Genomic DNA, 26,243 nt, shown 5'->3' on the forward strand with positions numbered 1-26,243 from the left:
AGTCCTAGTCATATCAAACACATTTGCATAAAACAAACAATAAAAAATAGAAAATTATGTGGGAAATTAAAACTGCATACCATAATGCTGTTCTCATTCAGAAATTGTGCATCCTAGCACTAAACCATGTCTTTTCTTACAAGAGAGCCACCTGATCCCCTTTTCTTGTTTAATGAGGAAAGCACTATTCTTTCTAGGTGTCCTTGGAGTCAAACTTTTCCTCTCAGGAATTTTAAGACTAAAGAATTTCGACTAAAGTTGCCACATTAAATTCATATTATTTTCAAAATGTATGCTTTAATTTACTCTGGCCAATCATAAGCAGTTGTTCCTAAATTGTTCCCAAGATAATCATTTCTTTCATCAGATCTCAGAAGCACAGAATATGTGAAGTATGGGCATATCAATTTCCCTTTGAAAATGATAATTTGACATGGGTTCCTATCAAGGGGTGATGGTTGGTAGCTCAAATGTTTACTTTCTCAGGACAGCATAGCAATGCTATGGTCAATCTCACTGAGTCATAAATTCTAGCCTTTCAAGTTTTAACACTGACGGGGGGGGGGGAGAAAAGAAGAAAGGTCAAAGTGACCCTTCACAAAGACTTTTCTGGCTTAAATGTGATAACATTTTAATGCTCAATGCATTCAACATCAAGGTTCAATGCAATTCAAAATTTGACATGTTACAATAAGCTATGTTAAAAATCGAAATCACACACACATGAATGCTGAAAAAATATCAGATGTGGTTGAAATTTCAGTCTCTTATAAAGTAAATTGACAGCAGCAATTTTTATACAACAGAGCTGTGTGAGTAAAAGATAAAGTCAATGAAAAGCAAAAGACCTCTGGAAATCTGGATCAAACTGTGTCCTGACCAATCAACCCTGTACACTTTCTCATGCAGAAAATTGAGTGAAAGTACCTGTAACTGATTTATGGAGAATTAAATTCTCTAACCAACAAGGGCCCTTGGTGTTTAAAGTGCTCATTTTTACCTCTGTCCACATGGGTTCAAGTCTTGGGCTTGGCTAATGTGGCTATATGAGAAAGCTGTTGCTACCTTCCCATGGGTTGGTGGTACTTGCCAGGTTTTCCTGTGTTCTTCCTTCACCTGTTATACTGGCAGCCATATACAGCTAGTGTTGTGAATCAGTTGAAATTTCATGATCGATCATTGGTTACATCAACCGATCAATGATCGATTAAATATGGCTGCTGCATGACAAAATTTATCAAAGTAGTGCATCAGTTTTAGCTAGGGTGTAACCGGTATATAATCAAGTTTTTGTAATAAAACTTATTTATTTAGGATTTGTTGTTTGTTGTACACATATTTCTTTAAATAAAAAGAAATTATCAAAATTGTGTTCATTTGTTTATAAGATCAGGTGAACAAATAAAATCTCTTTTCATTTAAATGATGTAATGACCAGACAGTAGATACATGACTAGAACCATTTGAACTTAACTGACATTAACATTAGTCAGTTATAACTAGAAATTCTAGAATTTTCAACTTCGATCTAATGAGTCTTCAACATGTTGACTAACAAATAGATACAACCAATTCATTCAATTAACATTCAGAACAAGACTTTACAACTTCATAATCTTATGGAGACCATCGCATTAACATTTCTGATTTGAACTCAGACCTCTTTTTATTTATAAGATTGCCTGCTCAGCTTAAAATCCTCTTGAAGGAACACTAGATGCTGGTACCACAATGAACTCATGTCATTTATCTGAATCCCATTAAAAACCAAAATGAATATAAAACACATCAAAACCTCCCATTTACTCTTTTTTGATATTTTAATTTGACATTTCTTCCAGTGTTTTTATAAAAATATAGGTAAATGTGAATGACCCTCTAGACCTTTATTATAATACAAAGCAATATTTATTTATCTACATACATAAATAATATGACAAGATTCACCAAGAAAAGATCATAAAATCATACCAAAAATGCTTTTGTTCAAGATCATTTACAAACCTTTTACTAGCCATTGAATGTGTAATCTTTCTATACAACTTGCAAATCATGTTTGTCAGGTTTAAATTGTTTTTATTTGCTGGACCATCTCCCTTTCTCAGGAATCCAAAGTAAGCCCCAACTTTTGATCGTTTCTATCAGGAATTTAAAAAAGTTCTCTTCCACTTTTGCATCCAGTGTTTTAAGTGGTTGACATATCATGGCTAAATTACCTTTAAAAAATGGATAAAAGCGTTAATCAAACAAAATACTCTTTGCATTGTTATTTATATAGCATAGTCAATAACTGTATTATTAAATTTGTACATCTTGGGGTTATTCAAACTCATTCGTAATAATAATATAATCAACTTATCGGTACCATAAGGATTGCCAATGGTTGCTTGAGATCATGCAAATATACATAATCTGTTGTAAATCAAATAGTGTATGTTGTCACAATTGGGTTTTTTGTGAACTGCAGTTGCAATATATGGTGTATGTAAAGAGAAAATTAAGCATTCAGTTTCATTCTAATATCTAGAGTCATTCACAATTTTGTAATACTGATGTAAGCCTGCAGATGTATTTTATGTTGTACATGGATATTTTTCAAGAGGAAAAACATTTTTTGGGACTGATCAGTGTTGATAGAATGTCTTACAGTTTGGACTCTAAACTGTTATAAATATTCGAAAGAATTATGGACAACCCCATCTTGATGATGTCATAGTCCTTGGAGGACCAGTTCATTTCTGGTATTGAAAATTATAAGGGACTTTTCATTCATTTAGGACTTTTATATACCTTTATAAGGATTAACCTGGATTCACTTCGTTATACTGTAAGTTCCTCTCATATTTTTAATTCATTACTTTAATAATTAAATTGTTTGTTAAGTTTTACAAAACTTGTTGATTTTGCTTCTTTTCTATAATATAAGTTTGTGACCTCTGAGTCATTGCACATCACAATTCACAAAACTGGATCTTCAACTGAGGTTAGCCATTTCTAATATAATTTTTATCATTGCTTTCCAAGTAAATAGAAAACATGACTGTTTCATAGATCCCTGCGTAAGTAATAACCTATTACATTACAATCAGTCATGATTTGGGTCCAATCACTCTTATCAAACAGCTTTGATATGAACAATAGGTAATTAAAGTCCCTCGATGAGGGAAAGCTTGGTAGCAGACTTGATAGCTTAAAAAAATACTGGATTTGGTTGACCATTATCTTTTTCTAGAAGAACTAAAAAATATTTACAAATATGGATAGATGACTATACCATATTTACTGTATATATTGGGACATGATAAAATAATTATTTTTCTTGTTTCGGAACTTATGGTGAAACTTTTTTCACCTATGTCATATGTCTTAAAAAAACGAAAAACAATTGTATTGAATTTGCGCTCCGTGCGCACATCACTTAAGGTAGAAACCACAAGGACTAAAGTCAGATTTGTTTAAATATGCACCAGTCTTGCTAATTCTCATATTTTCAACCCCATTTTATCGTCAGTCCATCCATTGCATGCACTCGCACATTCCCCCCCAACACTACCTCTTGTGATGATAAAATGTTAAATGAAATAAGATTAACAGAAACAGATTCAAATCCTGTTTTCAGCAATCTTTTAATTGTACAGTTCTATCACTATACTACATTAGGAACTCACCAGTCAGTTCTATCACTGTACTACATTAGGAACTCACAGTTTTCCATGTGTATCCTGATCTGAAATCACTCAACAGCTTGGCTCCATGAATTAACACAGTTTTTCATCCATAAGTAACTAATATATATATTTACATAATCTTCACAAAAAAACATCCAAACATAGCCACACCTGAATAATATTCATTATTCCAGAATTTGACACAATATATTTGCTTCCATGCTCATATTTCAAATCTCTCCTCCACCAGACAGGACACTTAGTGGGGCCCTAAGGGAGTCATGCACAACCACTTCCAATTTGCTCTTCTTTTGGCCAAAATGCTCTGTGAGGTTTGTGGGTCACCCCCCCCCCCTTTCCTGCACTTCAAATCCAACCATCACTGGCCAAAATGTGCTTCAAGCCTATGGGGTCACACACACACATCTCCTGACTGACTGCCCGTCTGCCTCCACTTCTATCACTATCTTTACTACTTTATATTGCAAAATGACATATATAGTATTCATGTTTTGGCTGCTATCCAAGATTAAACACTTCCTCCCTATTTCTCACCTAGTTAGTTTTATAAACCTATGTACAGCCCTACTCTGATTATCATAATATGATATAGGAAAACTGTTGCCAAACTTCTCTGATTAAATAGTGCTGACTTTATGGTTTTGAATTCTTGTGAATGAAAGGTCCCTCTCAGTGACAGACTGATAAGCTCTCTTGACAGTATGAGCAAACCACCTAAAAATGGTGGATGTCATGATGTCAGTGGATGGCTTAGGAGGAACGATGATATGTTTCTGCCCATTCCTTCTCCCTTGTCCTTGGCCAGCAGAACAGTAATGACCTAACTAAGCAGAAAAATCTATCTTGAGCATCCCAGAATTGGGGATCTCTACATGAATCAGGGCTGCTGGAAGAATCTGATCTTATTCCCAATAAAACCCAGTTGACAAAGGAAATGAACAGACTCACAACTGCTGCTGAACCATAAACAACTTTTTTTAAAGACAAGGAGTGAAATGGATGCCAAGGAGAGCAGGAAGACAGTTTTACTGACAAGGTTCTCAAAGAGTCACCAATCAGTTCATAAATGTTTTGACAAAGCCCACAACACCAATGATCAATTTTATTTAGGCATTAGAAACCAGCCTCTGCAGCTCAAAATACATGACAAGATCAGAATGACAAGGGTCCAAACCAATGGCCAGACCCTAAGAGAACTTTAATGTGATTGAGAGGGCTGACCTACAGCTCTCATTGCTAGAAAGTGGACTTTCTTTGGTTTCCAATTGGAAAAGAAAGTATGCCACTGTACTCAGAGAAGGACAAGCTAGGATTACCACATTTCCTACTGCACCAATAAAAAAGATTCTCAACTTTACATCATAGACCTTGGATGCAGACCATCTCCTGGTCTAGACAATGAAGCTGGCAAACCTGCTGGAAAGCTTGTCCTGGGGGATAAATCACTCAAGATGAGACAATGTGATGATGGAGATACTGTGGATTGTTGTGGAGAAAAGATACACTCTACTTCAACAGCAGGTCCCTCCCCTGTGATATGTCCTAGGATGGTCTACCAACAGGTCAGTCAGTAAATCGTTGAACCACAATTGCTGGGGCCACTGAGGAGCAATCAGAATAAGCTGAGCAGTGGATGTCCTGATTCTTTGGAATACTGTTGAAAGGTGAAACTGAACAAGATACATGTAATCCCATCATAGACTGAAGGCATCCACTACCTAGGCCTTTTTATCTGTTTTAAAATGTTTTGATGAGTATCTGGTGCCAGCGAATCCTACAAAATGCCTGAATGTACCATGTATTTGTGTCATTTATTGCTAAGATTTACTGGTTCTAGATATAAATTACTACAAGTGGTTTAGAAAATGTTTGGGTCAGGCATAATGTGGCCCTATTACAGATGACTCAAGCCATCAAAATGGTAATGTATCTTGGTCTTGGGAAAGATGATTTTTAGAGTTTTCAGGATGATGTGGGTCCTTGCCTATGTTTCATCTGATAAAACAATATTGGTCTCTGGGAGTTGATCTTCCATTGGAGGAAATTCTTTTTGAGGCAAATTCTTAGTCATGAAGTGCACAATCATCAAGGAGCTTCATATGAAATTCCTTGGCAGAATATTTTGACTAAATTCTGCACCATCATTTACAATAAGCAGTCAAAAAATGGTTTGCAGCAGTACCAGCCCTGCTGGCAAAAATAAACCCTAGTCACTGTGGTGCATCAAGTACTCACAAGACGTTCTGTCATACAGTAATTTCTAACCTGTGGATTTTACATACTGTATGTGATTATAAAACTGAATTTGCTAGACCAGTGTAGAACAAACTGCCAAATCTGAAAAGTTATTCTGAGGAAGAACAGGAGCTGATTGATCTAGAACTTACTGACCTTTTGCAAAATGGTGCAAATGCAGAATCCAACCCTGAAAACTCTGAAGTAATTTAGAACATTTTTCTTGCACATAAAATGAATGGCAAGTTTAGGCCTGTAATCAGTATAAAACCTCTAAACAAAAGTGTAAAATACACGCAATTTAAACAAACTGTGATGCCAGGTATAAACAATGCAACCTCAAAGAACATTCTATAAATTAACTAACATCTACAAGTTAATTGCTCCAGATTCCAAATATCACAAAGTAAATTTAATACATTAATATATCAACATCTATCAATTCTGTGAGCCTTCATTTTGGGGATTGGACAAGTCATACAATCTCCTTCTTTATTCAATTAAAGATTAAAGATAACTTTTTTAATGATTTTAATCTACAGAATATATCTGTATTTAGCTGCACTTAAGGCACCTCATCACAATAGCAACTAAATGGTACCTACTAAAGATAATATTTTTTTAAATGTAAAAATACACTGCAAACAAATTTAGAAGATGAACCCTTCCAAAAATAAATGCAAAAACAGAAAATTCATTCAAGTCAAGAGTTTCTATTCCAAATGTCATGTAAAAATCACATGTTTATGGATGATTAATTCTTTTTTTAGAACTAAATAAAAACCTTTGAATTGCAATATGCCTTACCTTCTACTTCAGATGTACTTGAAGCCAACACAATCCTAAGATGTTGTACTGCATCTTGGAATTTGCACTTCAGATCACAGTCTCTAAGAAATTAAGTTCCAAAACAGATTTAAAGGAACTTAAGTATGAAGAAAAATCATCTGAAACAAGAATATAACAATACATGTTGTTTATTTTTTCAGCAATACAAAATCTGAAAGTTGCAATTTTCTAGCAGCAGTAAATTAATCTCTTGCCACTTACAATCTATGGCCTGCGATCTGGTTTTATCTGCTTATTTACTTCATAGGATGTGGTTTTAAACTTTGCTCATCTGTCCCACACCTTTGAGGATTCTGTACACTCTTGATCTTCATGAACAAGATTGACATTCATGCAGTAACAAAATAACTTCAAATAAGTAATTAGGGTTGCAAATACATTCAAAATAATATTCAGATTTTGTGATGTCAATGAAATTCAGTCCTTTTAATTAACACTTCAAGTTGGGAAATTATTTTTTCACTTCATTGGAAGGATGATATTGTTATGTATATTTAATTTAATTGTTTGTTTATTTTTATTTTTAAATTTTTTATTACATGTTATTGTAATGTAACATTGTATGCTGGACTTGACCTTGTCCACTAATGTAACTATTTTTATTTCTGCTTGATGTGATTTACTTTTTTTTCTCTATTTTTTTTGTATAAACAACTAATACATAGTTAAAGTATTCTCTCTGTGTATGGGCTTAATATCAGGATCATTATTAATAGAAGAAGTAAATATGTTTATTTGGGTCAAAGTTTTGGAATTGTACATAATCCAGGTCACTTGCTCATGATGTTACATGAACTAAATGGGTACATTGTAGCTAATTTTATTACCAAGATAATTATGAATGGTCAGGTATGGAGTATCTAGGTACCTGCTGACACCTTTACTAACTTGACAAAAGCCTGGCACACTTTTGCTGAGCTTATCTTGAATGGTGCAACATTTTATCCTACTGTTTAAACATGAACAATAATTAAATTCCAGATGACAACCCTTTATGTTTAAAAAATCAAAACCAACAGAAATGGTCCAGTCATACGGCAAAATATAAATGTATACAAGTATGAAGTAGTTCAATTCTGACTGCATGTATATTGTAAGGGAGTGGCCATTTCATTCATCAGGCTATGGGATTTTTTGTGTGGTGGGGACTGGGGCATTTTTTAGTCCTTCATTCATCACAAGATAAAAACTCTTTCAAGTAAAAGAAGGAATGTTACTGTGTTCTATTATTATACTACAATTCAGTGCAAGATAATTGTTTTCAAACATTTTTGCCCCCCCATTTAGAAAATGAAATGTACTCATTCATCATTATACACTTGACTTCAGTAGCTGTTCTGCAGGAATCAAAGCAGAGACCATTGTTGTCAAATATTAGCATCAAAAGATGATGTCCATTTCAGCTTGAAAAAGGTGCATTTATATCACACAAAGTCATTTGACTTGGCACATCGTACTTAACTCCAATTATGGTCCTACCATTAACAATAGAAGTCAGATAATTATTCCTAATTGATTTGACTTCAACTTGTTGCAAGGAATAATAATCTGGAAAATTGTTGTTGTTGTTGTCGTTGTAGGGTTTAATGCCATTTTTCAGCACGCGATAGGCTATACATGGCGGCCAGTATTAATGGTGGAGGAAGAACCCGGGAAACCCCGGAAAGAACCACCGACCCATGAGAAGCTACTGGCAAGCTTTCTCACATACCCACATAGGCTGAATCCAAGACTCGAACCCACGCAGACAGAGGTGAGATGGAAGTGATCCGTAATGGACAGCGCTTTAGACCACTTGGCCACTCAGGGCCCCCTGGAAAATTGTCAAATCATACATATTCCAAGATTTTAATTCACAACAATTTTAAAGCATTCTGCATAGATGTCTGCACATGTACCCCATTATTTGCTCATTTTTATAAGGGTAAAATATAAAAACAATATTTTTCATCATCATAGAAAAATAATTACTTATACGGAAATGATGTGCCAATAACCTAATCATAACATAATTTGTATAATTATTCCAATGAAGATATTAGATCCCTGTTTGTAACTGTTAAATCTTTAGGTCATTGAGACAACAAAAGTGCAAACTAATTTGTTTCAATAGTATTTGCCTAGTTTTTGTATATGGTATATATCTTTTGGTTGAGTGGATAAAGTATGTGACACATGTACAGATGCAGACACACATATGTACACACACACACAGCTGTGGAACACAAGGTCATTAGTTTATGCCCACTGGTGAGAAAATACATTCTTTTTTTCCCTCTATGACCTAACAATATCTAGTACAGTATTAATTTTCCTGTCACTTCTGATTTTAGTTTTTTGTACATGTAGATTTATCATTGGTCACATTTTAATATTTTATTTAAATTTAAATTTAATTTAATAAAATCTGATTAGCATTAATAAGCAGTTCAGTACTATGTTGTTTAATGTGATATTGGTGCAAAAGTCTTCATATAAAATCACAATCAAAACAAACTTTTAAATCAGGAACATCATTATGGATTTTTTTACACTGTTAAATTGTAAAAGGCAGTAATAAATTTTGGTACAAAATAATTCAACAGCATGAAAGTTGAATGATTGAGTGCTGTAGGTCTCATTGGTTGCAATAAATGGTCCAATACATTTCTGTAAGTAGTTCACTGCTAGAACTTTGTCCATTTTAAACAACTAATCTTATTTTGAACTCTCTATCTCCCCTAATTAACAAATAATCTTTATGTGAGTGATATGAACATATAATAATAATAATAATAATAATAATAATAATAATAATAAATAAAGGCGTTTTTTAGAGAAGGTAACACAGTTAGTTACAGAACTAATCTACCTTGAGGTCTTCAAGCTGTTATCATATACAGAACACATAAATGCAAATATTTTACAGCAGCTGTTTTTGACTTGTTAACAATTTATTCATTCTATTGCTGATTTTTCTTTCATGAGAATAAAATAATGGAATGGGTATAAAATATGATTCAACAACATACCCTTCCATAGAAAAACCCAAGTATGTTTTTATTTTGTCAACATACTGGCAATGAACACAAACCTGCATATGGATCTGTTGTACATTCAAGTCATCAGTTTACACATGAAATTAATGTCAGTAGCAAAGGAAACAAACCATGCTGATGACTTCATTTGTGTTAGATTATTCCTTTGCACATAGGTACCCATCTTCAACAAGTATGTGTTGAACTTACAATGTATCTAGGATGACTTTTTGTGACCATTTGTAAAAACAAAAGAAAAAAGAAAATACAAAATAGTACAGTTTAAATTAAAATAAACATGCAAAATCTTAATAATGTTTTCTCTCTCTCTCTCTCTCTCTCTCTCTCTCTCTCTCTCTCTCTCTCAAACACACATGTCTTAGACTAACTTACATGTATGTAGTGTACCTGTCCACAGGTCTTTAAGTGCATGAATGCATTTTCTTTTCTTCATAACATATAGAAATTTGATGTGAGAATGAACTTTGTCTTCACATTGCTGGAAAAGGTATATGGTCAGTTCGCTTTTAGGAACAATTTGTATTTTTGTTTTTCTGAAAATGTTTTTCCAGCAACCACCATAAGAAATGGCACATTTAGTGAATGAGAGAGAGAGAGATTATAATGAATGAAAAGCTACAACTACAAAACTTATTCCAGCAAGAAATTTGGGTACCAGTGACCTAGTCTGGGCATGTTTGGATTACTTGTAAGATGCATCTACATACCAAATTTCATGAGTATAGATCAAATAGGGTCTAATATGATGAAGGTAGAATAAATGAAAGCTGAAAGGAAAAAGTCACTCATGCATGACATTAGGTAAAGGTAGCCTAGTTTCAATATGGCTGGATAATCCTGTGATAATTTATCAGCTAATTTTCACAAATGTATGTGACTTTGAGTCCTTGATACTGATGAAGTAACTACCAAAAAAGCTGAAGATATACAAGTAACTGAAGAGTAACAATTAGGTCAGAGTGACCTACTTTTGGTATGTACAAGTCTCTTTCTTTGATATGCATCCAAATATCAATTTACACATGTTGGTGAAAAAGGTTGAAGTAAATGAGAGTGTTACATACAAACAATGAACAACTGCAGCAAATGAATGGATCAGCAAATGTATTAAAGAATGAAGAAATAAACTCAAATAAAGCTATATACCCACCAAATTTTGTCACTGATGAAAAAAGATTCCAAACAGACTCTAATTGCTGCTGATCCTGAGCAAGCAAATGTAAAATAATAGAGTTTAATTAATCTACTGACCATCATAATCAACGCATCATACAACCTCTTTTTAATAGTCTTCTATGTGGGACTACTTTTCTCTGACTGACTTGGCAGATTATCTATAAAAGGGTCTCAGTGACCTGGATTTTTCATCAAGGTCTTTAACTATGCTTGCTTTGCAGACTAACCAGGACTGTGATTTCTGACAACTGCAGCAATATATGTGTAAGCCATTCACAAACCTTGGTCAGGGAAATTACTAATGACAAAGTCATTGTGCAAAACCCCATTTATATACATCAAAATGACCCTAACCTTTGGCTTTTGACCCCAAATCAACATGCCTTTTTCTTACTTTAAGTGCAAAACCTCAACAAACTTTGGTCATGGTACATGGTCATGAACTCTAGTTCTCAGTCTTCTTTTAGTTAACCTGACCTTTGACCTTTTAACTATAAAAATAGCAAAGTTTTTTTAAATATTCTACCTAAAGTGCAAGTCATGCATAAAGTTTGGTGAAAACAAACAGTCCAAAAAACAGAATCATTTTGTCCTGAAAACATTTTTCAGTTTCCATCCAGCCATCTCGACTTTTAATATTTTGAAGCCAAAACCAACAGGCCTTTTCCTTACTTCAAGTGGAAACCATCCACAAAGTTTAGTCAAGATCTGCAATGTACAGTTAATGTTATTGTGTGTTTAAACATTGTTTTGTTTGTTTGTCACAGTGACCTTGACCTTTAACTTTTTGATCCCAAATTTGATAGATTTCTTCCTTCCCTCAACTGCAAGGCATCCACATTTGTTGGTCTAGATTTAAAGAGCCATTTTTCTTCTTTCAGGCACAGCAACTTTGACCTCTGGTCCAAACATTAACAGAGTTCCTTACCCCAAATGCAAGCCATCCACAAAGTTTACTTACAAGTATGATGGTATAAAAGTATAATTGTGAAGAAACAAACAAGGTAAAAGACAGACACATGCACTGATTGCCTGACAGATGGAGTAACTGTTATCTCAACATGATACACTTGGTCTTTTGGCAGATATGTAAACACTATGTCTAATGTGGCAGTTAACTAACAGGTATGAAGAAGTGCAACCTTGGCATGGAAAGGACCACTAAATCAGATTAGTGGAAAGAATCTAGAGATGGCATGGGAAGATTGACATGAAGAAGTTCTTAGTTTCAATCAGTATGAAAGACTGGCAGAACTGATAATATCAATATTGTTTGGTTTTTAAATCAGGTCTGCTTCTAAAATGAATGCCAAATATATATTTTTATCCTGAAAATGTACCAGCATGAGCAAATATTATTCATGAAGAAAAAAAAACAGCTGTACATTCCATTGCAACTACTTTTGTTGATCTGATATCTGCAAGGTAATATATATATTTACTTTTTTAAGTCCCAGCGAATAATACACTGGCAAAACGGAGTGTATGTTATTTATTCTTCTGATTACTCCTAACAATCTGTCTAGACTCAGATCTGCCAGCACATTATACGATATTAGATCTGAGTCTGAAATTTGTAGGTGGAATCGACTTAAAAGTGAGTTTATTTGGTAGTTTTCATTGATAAACTGAGTTTAAACTTTTTTCAAAACTTAATACTATTTGTGCAAGTTCTAACATGTCCTCATGTTGGCTCAGAGTTTGCTGCTGGAGGTGATCTGTATGGTGAAGGAAATGAGAAATCAAACAAAATCATCTGCCTTGCATGCACAACTACACACATTTCCATTCAACCCAGTATCAATAAGGCAGAGACCCAATGATGTCCAATGGTTTGTACAGCTCCAGGCAGTTACTTTTCATAGGCTTTTCGATGAATTTCCAAAAAATTTCAAGGGTTCTTATTTCTTCCTGAAACAAAACTTTCTCTGAATGTTACTTTGTAATCAATGAATAAATTGGTACAAATGAAAAAAAAAAACATAAAATCAGCACACCACTAAATAAAAGAGATGCTTATTTCTCTGATAACTACCATAATATTCCATGTCATTTGATCTATGATATTATATTCCATGTTAATTATTTATTAATTCTTTTTTCATGGCATGCATTAAACACAACTTTCTATCTGACTTTATATAAAAAAATTATGTATTTTATTCAGTTTTACTGTTATAAATTCCCTAAAAATCAGAAATTGTAGATAAAAGTCAAGAACTTTTCAAATATTCAAGAATTTTCGAGGACAAAGGCAACTTTTTCAAAACCTTTTGTCCAGGGAACACTTATACTAAAGACATTTCAAGGTCGTAGGAGCCATGCTTTTGTGAATGTGCCCATTACTGGATTTACTGTGATGACAATAACTGTGTAAACATTGATGACATGTAGATTTAAGATGCTAACTCCACCCCCTGTAAGTATATTTGATGTTGTTGTTGTTGTTGTGGGGTTTAACGCCATTTTTCAGCACACGATAGGCTATACATGGCGGCCAGTATTAATGGTGGAGGAAGAACCCGGGAAAACCCCAGAAAGAACCACCGACCCACGAGAAGCTACTGGCAAGCTATCTCACATACCCACATTGGCTGAATCCGAGACTTGAACCGGCGCAGACAGAGGTGAGATGGCAGTGATCTGTAATGGAGAGCGCTTTAGACCATTCGGCAAGTATATTTGTAGTGCACTGTTTGATAGATATTAACAGCAGAAGTCTATAGAAGATGGTTATTGGAAAAACAATTCTTAAAATTATCAAAGCAATCAATCTTTCACAACAAAAAACTTGTATTATCATTGACAATAACACAAGAGAGAAAATAAAATGACCATATCACAATATAACTTATGGCCCACCCAATGAAAAACTTGTATTATCAAGGCTCACCCAATGAAAAAAATCAGTGGTATTGTAAACAGAGCAATGATTTTAATCTGTCTTTTATGAGACCCAATCAAATACTGACTACAAGTACTAGGAACATTCATTTTAACTTGCAGCTCTGTATACTGTGGTGTGGATTCTGCCAGTATGCATCTGCATATTTTCATAATATTTTTAAATATGTATCACAATCGCTGTTTTGTATCATGACCAAGGTCTGGAATATATCTGATATACCCTCAGACATGATTTTCAGCAGCAAGTGATGGTGGTGGTTACCATTACTTTGTTAACCCTAACAGTGCTTGTTGCAGCACAATTCACACTGTCAGTCATGGTCCCATAGCCCTTGTCATAGCATATGCCATTTTTCAGCTAAGCAACTGTTTACACATCAGAATTCTTCAGCTCAGTATAAACAGAAGTAAAACCAAAGTGTGAAATCGATGCGAGTCCGATGTCAACCAATTTCATTGTATGACATATATGAGTTACCATTTCATCTGGCCAGCATGATTTGCAGGTGTCTCAAAAAAAATAAAACTAAACATTTTAAATTTGTATGATATTAAATGAAATATTAAACATAAGGTGGAAACTTAGGAATGGGAAAACAGTATGAGAAAATAAATTACATTTTATGTGTGTTTACTAGACTTTTGTAACTCAAATAAAAGATCTCATACATCTATGTGATGGCTGATGACATGCTACTTCCAATTTACGATGTCAACATGTGGGATATTTGGACACCTGGAAGCCACCAGAGGCTGAAAACCCAAATAGACAAGAAAAAATGAAATGCCATTATCAAACAAAAATGAAAACTGAGTCACATAATTTGTTTGAAATATGAAAAAAGGGATGCAAAGACCATGACAAGGCAATGGTGTTAAAGTTCATACAGCACAGCATCAAGAATGGTATTAAAATCTACAGTTCAGAGAATTTCACCTGAACGTCTCATAATGTGGTTAAATTTATGGAATTTGTTTCATGCTATATCTACCTTCTATGTGATTGTTGTATTCATACAACTTTAGTAAGATTGGTAAGAAAGTCCATTTTACAACCACTGAACACAACATAATGCTAAAATTTATTAGTCATTCATTTTATACAAAGTTGTAGGTCAAATGTGTCACATAAATAATACCTGGACACCTTTTCCAGCATATCAAGTCATAATTGATGGAATACTATATGTCATGAAAGGTAATATATATTGTAAAGCTAATGTATATGCAAGAAGAGCTAAGACTGATGCTACCGTAGTTCACACTGCATAGCATCACAAATGACATCTTGATATGTAGCCCTGATTTTTCAGGTTTGCATCATTAAATGCTGCTAAAATTAACTAATTTGTTGCATGCTTAAAGTATTTCAAAACTGTTTGAATTGAAATAATAAACACATCTCACTAAATATGTGCAAAACCACCATGGCCTGGTTACATTAAATATTTAGATGCCACCATGACATGGAAGATTCAATTTTTTTATTAAGGAGTGATCAGCTTTCCTATTCAGCCATAATGTAGCTAACTCCCTTTGATTTTTTTGGCACTATCAAAAAAAGGACTGTATCAGAACTTGGGATAAACATGGTGTATTAGATGTACACTGACCAGTCTTTCTCAGCATGTATTGAGTAAATGTTGCTGTGCTGATTGTCAACATGAATTATATTTAAAGTATTTGTGCATGAAATTAATTCAATAATTGTTAATTTAAAGATGCTGGCTTGACAATTTATACACAGGTATCATTTGTATGATGTGCAGAACAAACTAGATATCTAGGCCTAAAATTGACAGCCTTTCTTCAAGTACTGTGGCTTGCCAGAGATCATCAGACTTCTCCATAATAGATATTTGCTCTGTAATTATTAGTTTAAGCCACAGTTCTTTCAATTAATGCCAAGGAATATTATTTAAGGAATAAAATTCTTTTGTCACCTCAACAAAAATGAATGTCGGACAACAACTTTCAGTCAATTTGTTGACATTTGGAACATTAAGCTCTCTTGTCCACAGTACATCACCTTTGTCCAAGTTTGCTTCAATTTCCAATAGATTGCACAAAGATACTTCAATTTAACTGCTAACATTCTGATGAAAATATCAGGACTGTCATCTTCTAAAAAGCTAGAAAACTCCAAATCCCTATTAACAACTGAAGCCTTTGTTTCCGCAATTAACACAATGTACATCACATGGTACAAATTACATGCCATCATCTTTCAACTCTATTTTGATTAGCTAAACATCCTTGTACAATCAACTGCAGATGAATTATATCATTTTTAAAATTAACATAGAGTGATTCTGTAATTCACTAACCATGAGTAATCATGGGCTGCATATGTAACGCTTCTTTACAAGCAGAATGATCAGTCACTGCTGGGGCATGGAAGACATATGCGGCAGATAAATAGGTTGAATCGGTGGTAATTTTAACTAAAAAACCTACCTGATTGTTTGCTGTTACCATGAACAACCAATGATCAAAAGGTGGATTGGTGTTTTGACTGTTTGCTGTTACCATGAACAACCAGTGATCAAAAGGTGGATAGGTGTTTTGATTGTTTGCTGTTACCATGAACAACCAATGATCAAAAGGTGGATAGGTGTTTTGATTGTTTGGTGTTACCATGAACAACCAATGATCAAAAGGTGGATAGGTGTTTTGATTGTTTTCTGTTACCATGAACAACCAGTGATCAAAAGGTTGATATGTGTTTTGATTGTTTTCTGGATAGGTGTTTTGATTGTTTCATTCATTTTCACTCTACTAATTTTCTCAGTGTCAGTTTCACCACAAACCATGGATGATAATCCCCATAACTCCTTTACAACTTGTGGACACTTTGCAGAGATTTCCTTGTTTTTCATTAATATGCAAAAACCTGAGGGCATCATGAGCACAAGTAAATTTTACTTGCAAATTTGACCCAGCTTGACTTTTCATGCTTTTTCTTCTCCAATGTTACAAAACTATGATCTTGGACTAACAGAAAAGAGAAAAAACCAAAATGTTTAGTAAAATTCAACAAATAATTTATTTCTCCGGAATAAAAAGTTAAATTTTAAAAGCACCTACAGTATTGTGAATTATATCATAAATAGTCCTAAAATTTCTATGACAAGTCCAAAAGTATAGTGCTCCAACTGAATTCCATTTGTGTTCTGAATGAATTCCAATCTTAAAAAATAATATACTAATAGTCTTGATTAATTTGGGTGTGCCAATAGTCTTGATGTATCACAATGATATAATTCCAAGTGTCTCTAAATGAATTCACAATGATCCCAAAATTGTAATTTAGTCCAAAATATTAATGAGCACTTTGTGATTCCAATGAATTTAAATAAATAAATACTATCATATTAAACTGAACACAGCTAAAATCTGATTCCACTTTAGATTTTAGAATAGGAATGAGAAATTCTAATATAAACAACCCCAAAATAAAAACCTGAAAACAATAAGAGAGCCAGGATAAGGGTCAAAAGTTCATTTCTAGAACATTTTAAGTTGTCAACAAGATCAGGTCTATTACTAAAAGTTTGGTAAAGAACATGGCAATCATCAGGTACACCAGGATTTCCCAAGGAAAAAAACCAATATCCTGAACTCAAAACCAAGTACAAATTACAATAATCTTAACCCTTTACTGTACGATGATGCTTTTTTACTCTGACCCCTTTACTGCATGATGATACCTTTTGATGCCTTTCATGACAAATTCCAGTACTACCAAAATGTAACCTGTATAAACATAATTATCACTTATACAGCTTCAAGAATGAATCTAGAAAATAATTATGAACCAAATCATTAGTTTATTCACAGGATTAAAGCAGCTGTGCAGTTAAATCTTTTGACAGTTGTATGTAATAGCATGTCTGCCATTTGTAAACATGTGTTCTGCATCATGTGGTTGTGAAGATGTTTGAAATTTGAAACAGTTCAAAGATTTTTTTAATATACACAGGAATGTGCCATTCTTTGAACTAGTCCAGATTATTGTTATCAAGTTTTCACCACAATAGAGGATTGATAGAACAAACTTCAAACTTTAGAAGGAGGCTATACATTATAAATAACTTTGGATTGAGGCTATACATTATAAAACTTTGGATTGAGGCTATACATTATAAATAACTTTGGACTGAGGCTATACATTATAAAAAACTTTGGATTGAGGCTATACATTATAAAACTTTGGATTGAGGCTATACATTATAAATAACTTTGGATTGAGGCTATACATTATAAAAAACTTTGGATTGAGGCTATACATTATAAAACTTTGGATTGAGGCTATACATTATAAATAACTTTGGATTGAGGCTATACATTATAAATAACTTTGGATTGAGGCTATGGTGGCGCTCACCAGATAATAAGTACTTTTGAGAGAGTGACGTATGTAAGGTGAAGTAGTTCGCATTTAAAACATGCACAGTGGAGAGAATGTTTGCATACCTCTATGCTACATTAATGTAATGTGGATGATATTTCTTTTGGATATTGTACTTTTGGAAATTTTACATGATTTAAGCACACTGCTAACTAAAATGACTGCTCCCTTGTGTTAAAAAATCAGTCTGAATTAGTCTAAAGTACACTATACATAGCAGCTATTAAAATAGGGAAAATGAATTTTGCCAGACTAGACAATACCAGCTTCTGAAAGTGCAATGAATGAATTACCAAATATATAAAATGTAAAAAAAGTTATCGGCTCTTTTTTATACAAATGACCTCTGAAGTTCAGGAAGTGAAAATGACCAAGTAGAGCTAGCACTTTTTTGAAAGGTGCACATTTGAAGTAAGGCCAAGCTGTATACTCTATAACCCATAGTACACCCATCAATCATACACCAAAATAAAGGGAATTAAAGGTTCTTTGCATTATACCTAAGATATACAAGGTCTTTTTTAAATAGCCAGTATAACCAGTGAGGAAAGCCGGGGACATTCTTTTTCTTTAAATTCCTAACCCTATGCAAAATGCGAAACTGTATAGCGCCACCTATACATTATAAATAACTTACTGCTATGTGTTCACTTCTGAGGATCATATTCATCATTTCAGCAAAAGGATATAATCAAGAATTACCAGTTTCTCAAAAATATGGATTTTCTATATTCAAATAGCATTTATTCACCAATTGCAATGATAATCAGCAAAAAAAAAATATACAAATGAAGTCCTTGAATATTCATCTATATTTAGAAAATTTTCTATCTGTCACAGATGCTAATTTGCACATACTTCCTGGTAAATCATTTAAATAGAGTGAGGCAATTACAATAATATTATCCACCCATTGCTTGAATTCTTTTTATAAAGTTATTGTTGGTGTTTATTTCAAGATGCATGTATAATTGTTATGTCCTATTTATGCAAGCTTTACTTTACAGAATTTACAGTATGTTTTACCTATGCAAGCCTGCTTTCTGTGAAATATAACGTTTTGGGAAAATATTGCACATTTAATTAAATACTTGTTTCAAGGCATCCAATTATGCTCTTTTGTAATCTTTTTCAGTGATGGGACAAATTAACAATATTAGTGGCACAATTACAAACTGAATGCATTTCATAAGGTGGCGCTCTACAGTTTCGTATTTTGCATAGGGTTAGAATTTTAAGGAAAAAGAATTTCCCATGATTTCTTCACTGGTTATACTGGCTATATAATAAAGACTTTGTATATCTTAGGTGCTTTTAAAGGAACTTTTAATTCCCTTTATTTTGATATATGATTGATGGGTGTAATTTAGGTTCTAGAGTATACAGCTTGGGCTCACTTAAGATGTGCTTGTATAAAAAAACTGCTAGCTCCGCATGGTCATTTTCACTTCCTGGACTTCAGAGGTAAATTGTAGAAAAAAGAGCTGATAACTTATTTTACTTTTCAGATATTTTGTACTTGGTTCATTGCACTTTCAGTAAATGCTATTGTCTACTTCAGCAAAATTCGTTTTCCCTATTTTAATAATTGCTAAAGTTAGTGTACGTTTGATTAATTCTGGTTAATTTGTCAAGCACAGGGGAGCATCCATTTTGTTGTACCGTGTGCTTAGATCATGTACAATTTCCACAAGTACAGTATCCAAAGAAACGTCAGCCGCATTACATAAAAGTAACATAGAGGTATGCCAACATTATCTCCAATGTGCATGTTACAAATGCAAACAACTTCACCTTACCTACGTCACACTCTTAAAAGTACAAAATAACTGGTGAGCACCCCCTAAGGCTATTATGTTAGTAAATATGTTCCAAACCTTTTTGGCAGTCGAGATTTCAGATAAATATATTCCTCCTACCACTGATGGTCTCCAGTTAAGATATTCTTCATCTTAATTAATGTTCATCTAAATAAAAATTATTTACTGATGTTTATCCATTGATAATATTCATCCTTTTTCTTATTTTCTCATAATAAAATGGTCATCAATTCCCAAAAAGCAAAACACCTTGTATGCCAGATTAATCATATGATAACTACATGTGTTAATTTTCTTCTTAATCCACAAAATGACACCGTGAAATCAACGATGAATGTACTGTCTTTGTTCCTTTCATTACTTCTGGGTTGTATGATTCAGAAATCGATCTTTAGAACTTAATTTAATGGTTTGGGAAGACACATTCTAAAATTAATTTTGTATACAGCTGAGCAATTCATATTGTTAATAATCCTCAAGTTTAGGCATTTAAATAAGATATAAATAAAGAGATTTTCCTGCTTTATTTGTCTCTAAAGCCCTTCCCTCTGACCTTTGTAGCATCCCCTACACACTGGTCAGACCACTAAAAAACATATTCAAAACTGTACCATGTTCTATTAATATTCCCACATTACTGTTTTACTCAATACAAAACACTTAAATGAGTGGAAGTTTGTTCATGACGTATTTCTAAAATGACATCCTAAATATTGTGACCCAGTTGTTTCTCTGGCTGAAAAAATTGCTTATGCCAGTATTACCTTTTTGTTTAATACTGCTTCAGTGGCCTAGTGCTTTGAACATCTGCCTCAGGATGCAGAGGTCACAGGTTCAATCCCTGGCTGAATCATACCAAAGACTAATAAAATGGTACTAACAGTTGCCTTGCTAGGTGCTCAGCATTCAGATGTTAGTGTTAAGACTGGTGGCCCCAGTGTCAGGATAATGTGACTGGGTGGGACATCATGCCGCATGAATGCAACATGATGCCCCAGTGCTAGACATCACAATAAACTGCAACACTGCAAACATCATAATGATATGAATGAAAAATTGTCAAAGCTACATAAAAATCCAAATCACACACACACCTTTTGTTTAACTGACAAATAATTGTACCAGTATGTCCTTTTTTTGTTGGAAAAATTACCCCTTTGCCCACAACTGTGTCACCTTTGTAATGGATGACTATTGTTCGCCCATCTGAAATTTGATTTCTACCCAATTTTATTTGTATATAACTTAAGTCTGCAGTTTTAAATATGACATCTTTAGGGAGACTCCTTTTATTACCTATGTCATTATATATATATTATATATATATATATATATATATATATATATATATATATATATATATATATATATATATATATATATATATATATATATATATATATATATATATATATATATATATACACACACACACATATGCAATAAACTGACAACAAACAGGGAAACTAGTATCTAGCTAGCCTTAGCACTTTTGACTCTCTAATGAGTCTTTTTCAAAGGCAAATACAAAACATAGACAAGACAAACAAATAAAACAGAGAAAGACTTTTGTTTGCAAAACTTTACATGGCTGATTCTACAGGAATTCAACCTTTTAAACTAGTTGACACATAACAGAGTTAAAAAGCCTGATGGAAGATTTGTCAGTTGACCAAATGAACTACTTTAAATAAAGACATCATTATTATTATTATAATTATTATTTGTATTATTGCTATTATTATTATTATTATTATTATTATTATTATCATCATCATAATGACTACTGCTGTAGTTCAAAAAGTCTGTATTTGTAATTATACATTTATTTATTTTCTTCTTACAAAACTTGATGTCAGTAAACTCGTATAAACATTCTCCCAATTAAGCCTGGGGCTAAAATAAATTCTAAATAGATCTTCTATATACATGCAACAAATAAAAAATTAATCTTCATATTTTACAGGGAACATAAAAGAGACCAAAGTCTAGAAGCCAAGGCTCCAAGGAAATGAAGCCTGCTGGGGAAAATGCCATTAGTAGTAATGTGAAATCAACTAATTTACCTCATTCATCCCTTTTTGTGCCAGAGAACAGATACAAATTTGCCTACTGGTAATTAAGTGTTACATCATAAATCAGGAAAAATACTTGTCTGGTTAGGACAATCTTATGACAGAGAGGGTTGGTGCAGGAGGTGAGATTGTAGATATCTATCTCACTATGATCTCTCAAAGAAACATGATATAAAAGTAAGGTTGCAAAGTTTATATGATGTGTAAACAGCTAAGTTAAGTTTACTACCTGTTGTTGTTGTTGTTTTAGGGTTTAATGCCATTTTTCAGCACATGATAGGCTATACATGGTGGCCAGTATTAATTGGTGGAGGAAGAAACCAAGATTCATCTGTCTGAAAAATGTAGCAGATTGCCTCTTGTACAATTCATATCATGCATTCTGGCCAATTGTGAAGAACCAGGAGCAAGTGTGAAGGATATATGTTGAGGAGCCTTCAAAGCTTGTGAAACCCCAGTAGGGATGCGTCTCTCTGAAAAGGATTTTGGCTTCCAACTGAGCAGCCCTTAGGTCTTCACTATCATTAAGTAAGACTTTAGAAGAGTCCAGTACAATGTCAAGGTGGATATACACAAGTTCCACCTATTAAGCCATTATGACAAAGTGAATGCAGTGATATCATGGCCAGTTTCAAGCAAACATCGTAATCTGGCCAGATTTAGCATAGTAAATGATGAAGCTGAGAAGAAGTCACTAGAAGAAGCTATGGAAACAAAAAGACAGGTTCTGTGTTCAATAGCATCACTTGTTTTAAGGAGAGAGCATGTCCAGGCTTGGGCTGAGGTCCCCAGTTGGGTCAAACCTGCATCCAGCTGGAGAGGTTTAATGGGCCACTTGAAGGAATGCACCCAGTAACTCAAAGAAGAGACCATGGGTTCATGGTAGAGGGAGAAAAGGACCATGTGAGATATGGTTGCCGTTGAGTCATCTTGGGCTGTAAACCAGATGGTTCTGAGCACAAGTCTGTGGATAGGAGGTAGGAAACTTTATTTATCCAAGAACCAGATCTCTTCTTCATTCAATAATGAAGTTCTGGAGGACCTGACAGGAGGTGACAAATCAGCCATTTCTACCTCAAACTCACTTGAGACAACAAGAATAGATAGGGTTCATCATCTAGTGCACTCCAAGCAGGACAGTGGCTGGGCATTAATGTCCTTTGTTGTAAGTAGCATAGGAGCACTCTGTGCTATTTCCCATATCTCATTATAGTTGAGAAGGGGCTCTGTGTGTACTAGAAGTTTCAAGAGGAAGATACAATTGCTTGTCTCTCCTGGATAATGCCTCCAGTCTTCCTGGTAGATGCCACCTGGCAAGGAGGTGATGACTGGACATGAGCTATGGTTTCACCTCTTCTATGGGTTCAGGGTCCAGTAGCTCAAGGATGCCTAAAGGACCAAGGTTCCCAAGAAGGAGGATTCCACATTCTTCAAGGATTCATTGGATAACAGAGAGGGAGCAAGACTAATCCAATGCCTTTCTCCATACTATGAGACTTCAGAGAAATAACTGCTTGAAATCTGGGAACTGTTTCTATGAGGTGACAAGTAACCAGTACGATCTGAATGACCAGTCACTTTTTTATCAACTGTGTGTTGACTGGTCACTAGATATTGACCAGTGACTGAGGTATTTCAGTCAAAGGTATGTGAGAGTCCAAATGTCTTCATAATTCCTCAAGGTGTGGTACTGCTCCTATCATTCAGGAGGGTGCAACTTACTAACTTGGAAGTTCTGAGTGTGGTGCAGCTTCTCCAATGCAGGAAGTTGTTATGCACTAACCTGGCAGTGAGATGAGCTGTGCACTTCATCCCTCACAGAATGCAGCAACAAGCTTTCATGAACCACCTTCATAAACCATGGTTCTGATATGTTAGCCTATCTATACCTTGGCAGATGAATCAGATATTTCAGTGCTTTGCATCTGTGAATTTCTTTGGATGTGGTGTTAATACACTATATCCAATCAAAATTAAGTTGTCCAAATTTGAACACTGTTCCTCCTTCATCAAGTCAAATGTACACACAACTGAATGGACTCATAAATAACTGATTTTCCAATACTGGTCCATGTTTGCACAAATAGATCCTTTCACTTCAGTACACCTCTAATGGTTTCTTTCTGGTATGTTACAAGTCAGATTTTGTAAATTAAACTTCTAAAGTATCCTTTTGAAGTCAACTGACAACACCATTTTCGGCTGATGTAAAATGCACCATTACTATATGCTAGTGGTTAGTTGGTATTACAGAGTATGGGAGGAAACTCATTATATCCAGTAGATGTCACTAATGCAAAGTACTGAAATATAAGATCGATCCACCAAGGTGCAGATAGGCTAACATATTGGCACCTAGGCTTGCAAATTGTGAACATGAGTGTTCAACTTTTTCCTTCTTTTGAGGGGGGTCACAATCTACTCCTCAAACATTCATTTCCTTTTAGAGTAGAAACCTTACTTCTCTCTGAAGAGACTGGCCCCATCATCTCCTGGGATGCTGGAGTTTTTTCCAAACCAAAAAAAGACAGTCACCTTACAGTTGACTCCTTCAGGCTCTGCAAGAGAAAAACCTGAAAATTCAGATGAGATGGGGTAAAGCACTAACAACATTCAAAAAATCTTTCTCTAGTTAGATTCAACACATATCCATTAAGATGGCATCCTTGAAAAAGATGACGGTTTTGCACATGGTCAAGTAGGCCATGTTTTGACAGTTCTTCACACTGTAGGAAGATGTATTAACATGGGACAGATATTAGGGTTTTTTTTACACAAAGAGGTAAAAGCTATGCAATAGTGCCTAGAGATATCAAAATTTAAGGAAATTTCTACTGGGTACCCTTCAAGCCTAACAATCAGTTACCCAGGTACCTGATCAAAGGAAACCTATTAAATGTGAACCTGTACTTGTTTGTAGTAGGTTCACACATACCAACCCCCCAAGAGAGGTATAAGCATAATTATTACTAATATAAGTGGCAAAAAAAGCATAATCTGAGCACAGGAAGAGCAATCTATATATTACATGCAATAATTACAGAAAACTGTATGAAAAACAGTTATTTTTGCTACTTAACGAGATCTGCATTTAAAAGTTTTGTCGCAGATAGGTTAAATCTATGTTGATTAGTAGAGAGTACATAAGTAAAGACACAAAAGAAATCGATAAATTATTTATGCATAACACTCATGTCTACAGTAAGTTTTGCAAAAAGTCATAATTTCTATAAATGAGTGTTGTGTTACATCACTGTCAAATTCTTATTTCAAATTTTGTTTAAGTGCTATTGATTTGTCCTTTTCTGGATGCAACATGTTTATAAGTTTAACAGATTCCCTCTCTTCTCACATATTTCAGTCATATAGCATCCATCATTCACATTGATAAAGCCCATTTATTACAATCTGGCACCATTTATTGTCAATTTAGACTGGTCAACTATGTATCAAAATAGAATGAATCTGTGACACATGTTTTCACATTTGAGAATCCCATCTATCTTCTTGGAATTGCTACATATGGAGACTATATTAAAAAAAGGAAAGTAGACAAGGGTCTAATGATGAACACAGTGGCTCATAGTTTCCAATTTAACAATCAGTCATATACATATACTTTACAATAATACAAATTAAGTTGTAATTAGGTTTAGTATGTCATTTTCCTTTAGACAATGAGATGGCAGTATTCCATTCAGTGAGTTCACTTACATATTTAGTGGCCACGATCATGGCATGGCAATGTTGAGTGGTAGCATGGGAAAATGTTACAGCTTTTCGTAAAGGTAATGATAGCAAGCCACACTTTGGACAGGCATACAAAGTCAAATGCCTGAGCTAAGCATCAGTACCAAATTTATTACACTACACAAAATCTAGCTTGAAATATCAATGTTGAATAGGTCGCATGAGAAAGGAGAGGAGTGTCGTCCCTTGTATTATTATATAGTACATGCATGACAAGCAAATGTAAGCAATGATATGTGCCACTGTCATGATGAATAAATGTGCATACAACACAAGCCTCAAACCGTTATCAT

This window comes from Sinohyriopsis cumingii, chromosome 8, assembly GCF_028554795.1.
Source record: "Sinohyriopsis cumingii isolate HCF-2022 chromosome 8, ASM2855479v2, whole genome shotgun sequence".
In the NCBI taxonomy this organism is placed as follows: Eukaryota; Metazoa; Mollusca; class Bivalvia; order Unionida; family Unionidae; genus Sinohyriopsis; species Sinohyriopsis cumingii.